This window comes from Stenella coeruleoalba (assembly GCF_951394435.1).
Source record: "Stenella coeruleoalba genome assembly, chromosome: 11".
In the NCBI taxonomy this organism is placed as follows: Eukaryota; Metazoa; Chordata; class Mammalia; order Artiodactyla; family Delphinidae; genus Stenella; species Stenella coeruleoalba.
The window spans coordinates 88,733,289-88,746,097 of record NC_137157.1 but is presented as its reverse complement, the minus strand read 5'-3'; the positions used below and the strand labels follow the sequence as shown (position 1 = coordinate 88,746,097).

Genomic DNA, 12,809 nt, shown 5'->3' with positions numbered 1-12,809 from the left:
TTTAAAAAATGAATAGATATCAATGAGTTGAGTGGCAATTTCAAGCAGCCTATTGTGTATGTATGTGAGTTCCCAAAAGGAAAAAGAAAAGAAAGTATTCTAAGAAATAGTGCATAATAATTTTTAAAATTTTATTAAAACTATAAACCTACAGATGCAGGAGGCTCAATGGACTCCAAGAACAAGAAAGGTAAAGAGAAGTACACAAAAAACATCAAAATCAAATTTCTCAAAACTAGTAATAAACAGGAAATCTTAAAACATACAGAAGAAAAAGGACATGTTATGTAAAGAACAGCAAAGATAAAGACAGAAGTTTCTCACCAGAAACAATACAAGTTAGAAGAGTGGAAAAACATCTTTGAATTACTAAAATTTCTCTTTAAAGTACAAAACTCCCAAACCCCATTAACCTAGAATTCTATACCTAACAAACATATGTCTCAAAAATAAAGTCAAAATAAGGACTTTTGTAGACATAAAAATAGCAGAAACAATTTATTCACCAGCAGGTCCACAAAAGAAGAAATCTCAAAGTCTCTCAGGCGAAGGGAGATAAAATGTGATGGGAATGTGGATCTAGACAAAGAAATGAAGAGCATCAAAAATGGTAACTACAGGGCTTCCCTGATGGCACAGTGGTTGGGAGTCCGCCTGCCAATGCAGGGTACGTGGGTTCGTGCCCCGGTCCGGGAAGATCCCACATGCCGCGGAGCGGCTGGGCCCGTGAGCCATGGCCGCTGAGCCTGAGCATCCGGAGTCTGTGCTCCGCAGTGGGAGAGGCCACAACAGTGAGAGGCCCGCGTACCGCGAAAAAAAAAAAAAGGTAACTACATAAGAAAATATATGCAATTTTCTTCTTACTGTTTAAATCTTTTAAAAAGATAATTTACTAAACAGTGGTAAATAACTCAATTTTAAATAGTCATTGAAAAGAAAGCAAGAGGGAATTAGAAGGTATTTTAAATGAAATGAAAACACCACATATCAAAATTTGTGAGATTCCTTTAAAGCAGTATTAGAGGGAAATTTACAGTTGGAAATGCCTACATTAAAAAAAGTCTCATTTCAAAATCTCATCACTTCTGACTTAAGAAACTAAAAAAAAACAAAACAAAACCCAAAGTAAGCAGAAAAGTATAAATAAACCCAATGTAACCAAAGAAAAATATAAAAATCAAGATGGAAGACAATGAAATAGAAAAGAGAAAAACAATAAAGAAAAATCAATTAAACCAGAGCTGATATTTCAAGAAGAAAAAACTTTATAACCTATAGCCAGACTGACCATGAATAAAATAATTAATAATATCAGGGATGAAAAAGATGATATTAATGGAGATTATACACAGATTAAATGGATAATAAGGGAGTATTTTGAACAACATTATACCAACAAATTTGACAACACATAAAATGGACAATTCTTTGAACAATACTGTCAAATCTTACTCTAGAAAAAATAAATAAAACAAAAACTATGCATCTTTTAAAAATTGGAAATTATATTTAAAACTTTACCACAAAGAAAATGCCAGGCCCAGATGGCTTCACTGCTGACTTCTACCTAACACTTCAGAAAGAATTAATATCAATTTCACATACAATTTTCCATAATATTGAAGGGGAAGGAATGCATTGAACTCAGTCTATGAAATCAGCATTATCCTAATAAAATACAAAAAAAAATTTCAAAAAACAGAAGTACAAAACATCCTTCATGATCATGGATGTGAATATTCTAAATAAAAATTTAGCAAACCCAATTCAACATTATTTAAGAACAGATTGCCATCTCAATAGATGCAGAAATAGCATTAGACAACCTGCAACATTCATTTCTGATAAAAACTCTCAGCAAACTAAGAGTAGAAGGAACTTCCTCACTTGATAAACATCATCTACAGAAAACTCCCAGCTAACAGCAGCTTAATGGTGAAAGACTGAAGGCATTTCCCCTAAGATCAGCAGCATGACCTCGATGTTCACTCTTACCACTTTTATTCAACTTTGAAAGGGAATTTCTACCCTATACTTTAAGTGAACTCACAAAAATGTAAGAAATCCAGATTAGAATGGAAGAGGTAACACTCCTTATTCATAGACAACATGATTTTCTATTTAGAAATCTGATAAAATCTACCAAAATGTTAATAAACTATTAAGACAGTTTAGAAAGGTTGCAGGACACAAGACTGACATACAATAATCAATAGTATTTCTATATACTAGCCACAATTAAAAAAAATTAAATTACCATTTATAGTATAGTAGCTAAAAAGTGAAATACTTAGGAGTAAACCTGACAAAATTATGTACAAGACCTGAACACTGGAAAATTATAAAACAGTACTGAAAGAAATTAAAGAACAATTAAATAATTGGAAAGATGTATCATATTCATAGGTCAGGAGAGCTAATATTGTTAAGATGTGAATTTTGGTGAAATTGATCTGTTGAATTCACACCCAGTCAAAATTCTACCAAGCCCATTGCAACAAAAAGAATAAAATACCTAAGAATAAAAATACCTAAGGAGGCAAAAGACCTGTACTCAGAAAACTATACTAATGAAAGAAACCAAAAATGATACAAACAGATGGAGAGATATACCATGTTCTTGGATTGGAAGAATCAATATAGTCATTGTGAAAATGACTATAATACCCAAAGCAATCTACAGATTCAATGTAATCCTTATCAAACTACCAATGGCACTTTTCACAGAACTAGAACAAAAAATTTCACAATTTGTTTGGAAACACAAAAGACCCCAAATAGCCAAAGCAACCTTAAGAAAGAAAAACAGAGCTGGAGGAATCACGGTCCCTGACTTCAAACTATACTACAAAGCTACTGTAATCAAGACAGTATTGTACTGGTACAAAGACAGAAATATAGATCAATGGAACAGGATAGAAAGCCCAGAGATAAACCCATGCACTGGGGAGGGGGAAGGGTAAGCTGGGACAAAGTGAGCGAGTAGCATGGACATATATACACTACCAAATGTAAAATAGATAGCTAGTGGGAAGCAGCTGCATAGCACAGAGAGATCAGCTCGGTGCTTTGTGACCACCTAGAGGGGTGGGATAGGGAGGGTGGGAGGGAGACGCAAGAGGGAGGAGATATGGGGATATATGTATATGTATAGCTGATTCACTTTGTTAAAAAGCAGAAACTAACACACGATTGTAAAGCAATTATACTCCAATAAAGATGTTAAAAACAAACAAACAAAACCCCATGCATCTATGGTCACCTAACCTATGACAAAGGAGGCAAGAATACACAATGGAGAAAAGACAGCCTCTTCAATAAGTTGTGCTCGGAAAACTGGACAGCTACGTGTAAAAGAATGAAATTAGAACACTCCCTAACACCATACACAAAAATAAACTTAAAATGGATTAAAGACCTTAATGTAAGGCCAGACACTATAAAACTCTTAGAGGAAAACACATAGGCAGAACACTCTTTGACATAAATTGCAGCAAGATCTTTTTCGATCCACCTCCTAGAGTAATGAAAATAAAAAAGAGAAATAAACAAATGGGACCTAATGAAACTTAAAAGCTTTTGCACAGCAAAGGAAACCATAAACAAGACGAAAAGACAACCCTCAGAATGGGAGAAAATATTTGCAAATGAAGCAACGGACAAGGACTAATCTCCAAAATATACAAACAGCTCATGCAGCTCAATATCAAAAAACAAACAACCCAATCCAAAAACGGGCAGAAGACCTAAATAGACATTTCTCCAAAGAAGATATACAGATTGCCAACAAACACATGAAAGGATGCTCAACATCACTAATCATTAGAGAAATGCAAATCAAAATTACAATGAGGTATCACCTCAGACCAGTTAGAATGGCCAACATCAAAAAATCTACAAACAATAAATGCTGGAGAGGGTGTGGAGAAAAGGGAACCTTCTTGCACTGTTGGTGGAATGTAAACTGATACAGCCACTATGGAGAACAGTATGGAGATTCCTTAAAAAGCTAAAAATAGAACTACCATACGACCCAGCAATCCCACTACTGGGCATATACCCTGAGAAAACCATAATTCAAAAAGAGTCATGTACCACTATGTTCACTGCAGCTCAATTTACAGTAGCCAGGACATGGAAGCCACCTAAGTTCCAACGGCAGATGAATGGATAAAGAAGATGTGGCACATATATACAATGGAATATTACTCAGCCATAAAATGAAACAAAACTGAGTTATCTGTAGTGAGGTGGATGGACCTAGAGTCTGTCATACAGAGTGAAGTAAGTCAGAAAGAGAAAAACAAATACTGTATGCTAACACGTATATATGGAATCTAAAAAAAAGTGGTTCTGAAGGACCTAAGGGCAGGACAGGAATAAAGACGCAGACATAAAGAATGGACTTGAGGACATGGCAAGGGGGAATGGTAAGATGGGACGAAATGAGATAGTGGCATGGACATTTATACACTACCAAATGTAAAATAGATAGCTAGTGGGAAACAGCCACATAGCACAGGGAGATCAGCTCGGTGCTTTGTAACCACCTAGAGGGGTGGAATAGGGAGGGTGGGAGGGAGACATAAGAGGGAGGAGATATGGGGATATAGGTATATGCATAGTTGATTCACTTTGTTATAAAGCAGAAACTAACACACAATTGTAAAGCAATTATGCTCCAATAAAGATGTTTAAAAAATAAAAAGATGAAAGTTTAAAATAGATCTTAAAAAATCTACAAACAATAAATGCTGGAGAGGGGGTGGAGAAAAGGGAACCCTCTTACACTGTTGGTGAAAATGTAAATTGATACAGCCGCTATGGAGAATAGTATGGCGTTTCCTTAAAAAACTATAAATAGAACTACCATACGACCCAACAATCCCACTCCTTGTTATATACCTGGAGAAAACCATAATTCCAAAAGATACATGCACCCCAATGTTCATTGCAGGACTATTTAAAATAGCCAGGGCATGGTAGCAACCTAAATGTCCATCAACAGAGGAATGGTTAAAGAAGATGTGGTACATATATACAATGGGGTACTACTCATCCATAAGAAGGAACAAAATTGTGCCATCTGCAGAGACGTGGATGGACCTAGAGACTGTCATACAGAGAGAAATAAGCCAGAAAGAGAAAAACAAACATCGTATATTAACACATATACGTGGAATCTAGAAAAATGGTACAGATGAACCTATTTGCAAAGCAGAAATAGAGACACAGATATAGAGAACAAACCTATAGACAACAAGGGGGGAAGGGGGGTTGGGATGAACTGGTATATTGGGATTGACATATATATGCTACTATGTATAAAGTAGATAACTAATGATAACCTACTGTTTAGCACAGGGAACTCTACTAAATGCTCTGTGGTGACCTAAATGGGAAGGAAGTCCAAAAAGGAGGGGATATAGGTATACATATAGCTGATTCACTTTGCTGTACAGCAGAAACTAACACGACGACATTGTAAAGCAACTATACGCCAATTAAAAAAAAATCCTACTAAGTGTTTTTATAGGAGTTGATAATCTGATTTTAAAGTTTAAGTGGAAATTCTAAGGCTCTAGAATAGTCAAATCAATTTTAAAAAAGAAAATCAAAGTTGTAAGACTAACACTGAGTTCAAGACTTTTTATAAAGCTACCATAATAGAGAAAGTGTTATAGTGATGTAGCAAAAAACAAATAGATCGATGAAATAAAATAGGTTAATTTATTAATAGCACCACACCCTTAAGAAGAGCGCAATTTTGACAAAGATGCAAAGGCAATTTAGCAGAGAAAGTACAGCCTTTTAAACAAATGGTGATAAAACAATTGGATACTGATATGCAAAAACATGAACTTCAATCAATACTTTGTACCATATATAAAAATTAATGCAGTCGGCTTCCGGGAAGATGGCGGAAGAGTAAGACGCGGAGATCACCTTCCTCCCCACAGATACACCAGAAATACATCTACACTTGGAACAACTCCTACAGAACACCTACTGAACGCTGGCAGCAGACCTCAGACCTCCCAAAAGGCAAGAAACCCCCCACGTACCTGGGTAGGGCAAAAGAAAAAAGAATAAACAGAGACAAAAGGATAGGGACGGTACCTGCACCAGTAGGAGGGAGCTGTGAAGGAGGAAAGATTTCCACACACTAGAAGCCCTTCACGGGCGGAGACTGCGGGTGGCGGAGGGGGGAAGCTTCGGAGCCGCGGAGGAGAGCGCAGCAACCGGGGTGCGGAGGGCAAAGCGGAGAGATTCCCGCACAGAGAATCAGGGCCGACAGGCACTCACCAGCCCGAGAGGCTTGTCTGCTCCCGCGCCGGGGCGGGCGGGGCTGCGAGCTGAGGCTCGGGCTTCGGTCGGAGTGCAGGGAGAGGCCTGGGGCTGGCGGCGTGAACACAGCCTGCAGGGGGTTAGTGCGCCACGGCTGGCCGGGAGGGAGTCCGGGGAAAAGTCTGGAGCTGCCGAAGAGGCAAGAGACTTTTTCTTCCCTCTTTGTTTCCTGGTGCGCGAGGAGAGCGGATTAAGAGCGCTGCTTAAAGGAGCTCCAGAGACAGGCGCGAGCCGCGGCTAAAAGCGTGGACCCCAGAGACGGGCATGAGACGCTAAGGCTACTGCTGCCGCCACCAAGAAGCCTGTGTGCGAGCACAGGTCACTCTCCACAACCCCCTTCTGGGGAGCCTGTGCAGCCCGCCACCGCCAGGGTCCTGGGATCCAGGGACAACTTCCCCGGGAGAACGCACGGCGCGCCTCAGGCTGGTGCAACGTCACGCCGGCCTCTGCCGCCGCAGGCCCGCCCGCCCCCCGTGCTCCTCCCTCCCCCCGGCCTGAGTGAGCCAGAGCCCCCGAAGCAGCGGCTCTTTTAACCCCGTCCTGTCTGAGCTAAGAACAGACGCCCTCTGGCGACCTACACGCAGAGGCAGGGCCAAATCCAAAGCTGAGTCCCTTGGAGCTGTGAGAACAAAGAGGAGAAAGGGAAATCTCTCTCAGCAGCCGCAGAAGCAGCGGATTAAAGCTCCACAATCAACTTGATGTACCCTGCATCTGTGGAATACATGAATACACAATGAATCATCCCAAATTAAGGAGGTGGACTTTGAGAGCAAGATTTATGATTTTTTTCCCCTTTTCCTCTTTTTGTGAATGTGTATGTGTATGCTTCTGTGTGAGATTTTGTCTGTATAGCTTTGCTTCCACCATTTGTCCCAGGGTTCTATCCGTCCATTATTTTTCTCTTAATAATTATTTTTTTATTTTAATAACTTTATTATATTTTATCTTACTTTATCTTCTTTCTTTTTTCCTTCCTTCCTCCCTCCCTCCCTCCTTTCTTTCTTTCTTCCTTTCTTCCTTTCTACTTCTACTAATTCTTTCTTTCTACTTTTTCTCCCTTTTATTCTAAGCCATGTGAATGAAAGGCTCTTGGTGCTGCAGCCAGGAGTCACTGCTGTGCCTCTGAGGTGGGAGAGCCAACTTCAGGACACTGGTCCAAAAGAGACCTCCCAGATCCACATAATATCAAATGGCGAAAGTCTGCCAGAGATCTCCATCTCAACACCAGCACCCAGCTTCACTCAATGACCAGCAAGCTACAGTGCTGGACATCCTATGCCAAACAACTAGCAAGACAGGAACACAACCCCACCCATTAGCAGAGAGGCTGCCTAAAATCATAACAAGTCCACAGACACCCCAAAACACACCACCAGACGTGGACCTGCCCACCAGAAAGACAAGATCCAGCCTCATCCGCCAGAACACAGGCACTAGTCCCCTCCACCAGGAAGCCTACACAACCCACTGAACCAACCTTAGCCACTGGGGACAGACACCGAAAACAATAGGAACTACGAACCTGCAGCCTGCAAAAAGGAGACCCCAAACACAGTAAGATAAGCAAAATGAGAAGACAGAAAAACAGCAGATGAAGGAGCAAGATAAAAACCCACCAGACCTAACAAATGAAGAGGAAACAGGCAGTCTACCTGAAAAAGAATTCAGAATAATGATAGTAAAGATGATCCAAAATATTGGAAATAGAATAGACAAAATGCAAGAAACATTTAACAAGGACCTAGAAGAACTAAAGATGAAACAAACAACGATGAACAACACAATAAATGAAAAGAAAAATACTCTAGATGGGATCAATAGCAGAATAACTGAGTCAGAAGAACGGATAAGTGACCTGAAGATAAAATAGTGGAAATAACGACTGCAGAGCAGAATAAAGAAAAAAGAATGAAAAGAACTGAGGACAGTCTCAGAGACCTCTGGGACAATATTAAATGCACCAACATTCAAATTATAGGGGTTCCAGAAGAAGAAGAGAAAAAGAAAGGGACTGAGAAAATATTTGAAGAGATTATAGTTGAAAACTTCCCTAATATGGGAAAGGAAATAGTTAATCAAGTCCAGGAAGCACAGAGAGTCCCATACAGGATAAATCCAAGGAGAAATATGCCAAGACACATATTAATGAAACTGTCAAAAATTAAATACAAAGAAAACATATTAAAAGCAGCAAGGGAAAAACAACAAATAACACAAAAGGGAATCCCCATAAGGTTAACAGCTGATCTTTCAGCAGAAACTCTGCAAGCCAGAAGGGAGTGGCAGGACATACTGAAAGTGATGAAGGAGAAAAACCTGCAGCCAAGATTACTCTACCCAGCAAGGATCTCATTCAGATTTGATGGAGAAATTAAAACCTTTACAGACAAGCAAAAGCTGAGAGAGTTCAGCACCACCAAACCAGCTCTACAACAACTGCTAAAGGAACTTCTCTAGGCAAGAAACACAAGAGAAGGAAAAGACCTACAATAACGAACCCAAAACAATTAAGAAAATGGGAATAGGAACATACATATCGATAATTACCTTAAATGTAAATGGACTAAATGCTCACCAAAAGACACAGATTGGCTGAATGGATACAAAAACAAGACCCATATATATGCTGTCTACAAGAGACCCACTTCAGACCTAGAGACACATACAGACTGAAAGTAAGGGGATGGAAAAAGATATTTCATGCAAATGGAAACCAAAAGAAAGCTGGAGTAGCAATTCTCATATCAGACAAAATAGACTTTAAAATAAAGACCATTAGAAGAGACAAAGAAGGACACTACATAATGATCAAGGGATCGATCCAAGAAGAAGATATAACAATTGTAAATATTTATGAGCCCAACATAGGAGCACCTCAATACATAAGGCAAATACTGACAGCCATAAAAGGGGAAATCGACAGTAACACATTCATAGTAGGGGACTTTAACACCCCACTTTCACCAATGGACAGATCATCCAAAATGAAAATAAGTAAGGAAACACAAGCTTTAAATGATACATTAAACAAGATTGACTTAATTGATATTTATAGGACACTGCATGCAAAAACAACAGAATACACATTTTTCTCAAGTGCTCATGGAACACTCTCCAGGATAGATCATATCTTGGGTCACAAATCAAGCCTTGGTAAATTTAAGAAAATTGAAATTGTATCAAGTATCTTTTCTGAACACAACGCTATGAGACTAGATATCAATTACAGGAAAAGATATGTAAAAAATTCTAACACATGGAGGCTAAACAATACACTACTTAATAACGAAGTGATCACTGAAGAAATCAAAGAGGAAATTAAAAAATACCTAGAAACAAATGACAATGGAGACACGATGACCCAAAATCTATGGGATTCAGCAAAAGCAGTTCTAAGAGGGAAGTTTATAGCAATACACTCCTACCTTAAGAAACAGGAAATATCTCAAATAAACAACCTAACCTTGCACCTCAAGCAATTAGAGAAAGAAGAACAAAAAATCCCCAAAGTTAGCAGAAGGAAAGAAATCATAAAAATCAGATCAGAAATAAATGAAAAAGAAATGAAGGAAACAATAGCAAAGATCAATAAAACTAAAAGCTGGTTCTTTGAGAAGATAAACAAAATTGATAAACCATTAGCCAGACTCACCAAGAAAAAAAGGGAGAAGACTCAAGTCAATAGAATTAGAAATGAAAAAGGAGAAATAACAACTGACACTGCAGAAATACAAAAGATCATGAGAGATTACTACAAGCAACTCTATGCCAATAAAATTGACAACCTGGAAGAAATGGACAAATTCTTAGAAATGCACAACCTGCCAAGACTGAATCAGGAAGAAATAGAAAATATGAACAGACCAATCACAAGCACTGAAATTGAAACTGTGATTAAAAATCTTCCAACAAACAAAAGTCCAGGACCAGCTGGCTTCACAGGCGAATTCTATCAAACATTTAGAGAAGAGCTAACACCTATCCTTCTCAAACTCTTCCAAAATATAGCAGATGGTGGAACACTCCCAAATTTATTCTACGAGGCCACCATCACCCTGATACCAAAACCAGAAAAGGATGTCACAAAGAAAGAAAACTACAGGTCAATATCACTGATGAACATAGATGCAAAAATCCTCAACAAAATACTAGCAAACAGAATCCAACAGCACATTAAACGGATCATACACAATGACCAAGTGGGGTTTATTCCAGGAATGCAAGGATTCTTCAATATACACAAATCAATCAACGTGATACACCATATTAACAAATTGAAGGAGAAAAACCATATGAGCATCTCAATAGATGCAGAGAAAGCTTTCGACAAAATTCAACACCCATTTATGATAAAAACCCTGCAGAAAGTACACATAGAGGGAACTTTCCTCAACATAATAAAGACCATATATGACAAACCCACAGCCAAAAAAAAAAAAAAAAAAATAGAATGACCATACCAAGGGCTGGTGAGGTTATGAAGCAACTGGAATTTGCATACAGTGCTGGTAGGAATATAAATTGATACAAGTACTGTGAAAACCAGTTTGACATTTTATTGAAAAGTTTAATGTATCATCATATGATCCAGTCATTCCACTCCTAGATATTTGCCTGAGAGAAATGAAACCTATATCCAATCAAATACTTGTACACTAGTGTTCATAACAGCTTTAGCTATAATAGTGCCAAACTAGAAACAACCGAAACGTCTATCAATAGGTGAAAGGACAGGCAACTTTTGATATACCTATTCAATGAATTTGTTCAACAATAAAAAAAAATGAACACGTGAAACAACATGGATGAAACTCAATAATTTTGCTGAGTGAAAGAAACCAAACAAAAACAGTATCTATTGTATGATTCCATTTATAAAAAATTCTACGCTATCAAAACTAATGTATCATGACAGAAAGCATTTATATGGTTGCCTGGGGATGAGAAATGTTGGGAGGAGGTGATTCTAAAGGGGCGTGAGGAATGATTGATACATCCACTTTCTTGATTGTGGTGACGGTTTCTCAGGTATACACACCTGCCAAAACTTATAAAATTGAACACTTTAACTAGATAGTTTATTGCATGTCAATTACAACTCAGTTGACCCGTTAAAAATCATTATTGAAATCAGTTTGTTTATTATGCTTTCTCTCTCTCTCTTTTTCTTGTTTTGTAGACACTTGGAAAGTCAAAATTTTGCATGCTTATTTACTGTTTTCTTCCTTAACAGGCCTTGCCTTTCCCAGATTAACAGAAGAATCCAAGGGGAGTCCATGTGGAGAATCTCCAGCAATTCTCACTGTTTTCTATATCTTAATTTTTATTTGTTATTATTAATGTGCCAGGTACTGAGCTAAGCATTTTATTTACACACTTTAATTTAATTTTCCTATCCTTTCCTTTCCTTGACTGTAACTCTCTGCCTAAGTTATCTTCCCCAATTTTCCAGGTAGTATGTAGACACAAGTATACCAAAATTTAGGGTACTTTGCTTGCCATACTTTTCCTGGCCTAAGTGTCAGATAAATAAAACAAAGTTTGGATTTTCTAAAAAAATATTTTATAAGGCAACCAACAGAGAAAATATTAATCGTGAAAAAGGAAGATGAAGTTAAGATTGCAAAATACAATTTTATTATATTGCCTAGAAAGTAGTTTAGCATATAGAGATTTCTGGACACATAAATCTGCATCTCTTTACTGTTCTCATTGTTCACTTACTTCTAGTAGGTCTTCTGAAATTAAAGATTATCTGTAGTTCATTATTAGTATTAGCTCTTCTCTTCAATGAATTTTGGTACCTTTGCCTGTTGTTTTTTCTATATTAGCATCTGATCTAGTTTTTATTACTGTCCATTTAATGCTATCACCTTGGGAACTCTCCACTCCACATCTGTTTCTCTTCCTTCCTATTTCAAATGTACATCTTCTGAGTGTCAACTGAAATTCTTTACCTTTTGGTAGCGTACAGGTATAACCCAAATCCATTGTATTTATAGGTCTTCCCAACTCAGGTTACACTTCCTATTCCTCCTGAGGTTCTTTGATTCTTTGAAGATATATTCAGGTGTCTCCCACTTTTAATGGAGCATGAGAATGTTTACCAACAAAAATCAAAATGTGATTTTTATGTAGGGAAACACTAATGCTCATATATAGTTATCATAAGTCATCTTCCCAGGAAAAATCTTAGAGACAGTTTGCTTTTAGAGATGGGTTAAATCCACCAAAGAAGGCAAAATGGTTTATAAATGTAGAAAGAACTTTATTTCATTAGAGTTTAAGGTGATATATGGTACCCTAGTGAATACTAAAAACTTCAGTGAATTTTCTACTTTACCTTCATCTGCAAGTGTTTTTGAAAGCCATCAATTTGATGAGGAGTCATCCAGTGCAACTTAGCTCACATTTATTTTGATAAAATAATATAGAAATTTTCAGATACAGATCTCTCAGCA

General features: G+C 37.8%; 1 protein-coding gene across 1 annotated transcript in view; it reads right to left on the bottom strand.

The window, feature by feature from the left end:
• Window positions 1-6,743, bottom strand: part of LMO3 (LIM domain only 3) — a 214,673-nt gene extending 207,930 nt beyond the window's left edge. Inside the window, exon 1 of the mRNA XM_079936982.1 lies at window positions 6,307-6,743. The gene's annotated coding sequence lies outside the window, so the exon portion shown is untranslated. The remainder of the gene's footprint in view (window positions 1-6,306) is intronic.
• Window positions 6,744-12,809: the final 6,066 nt, after the last annotated feature.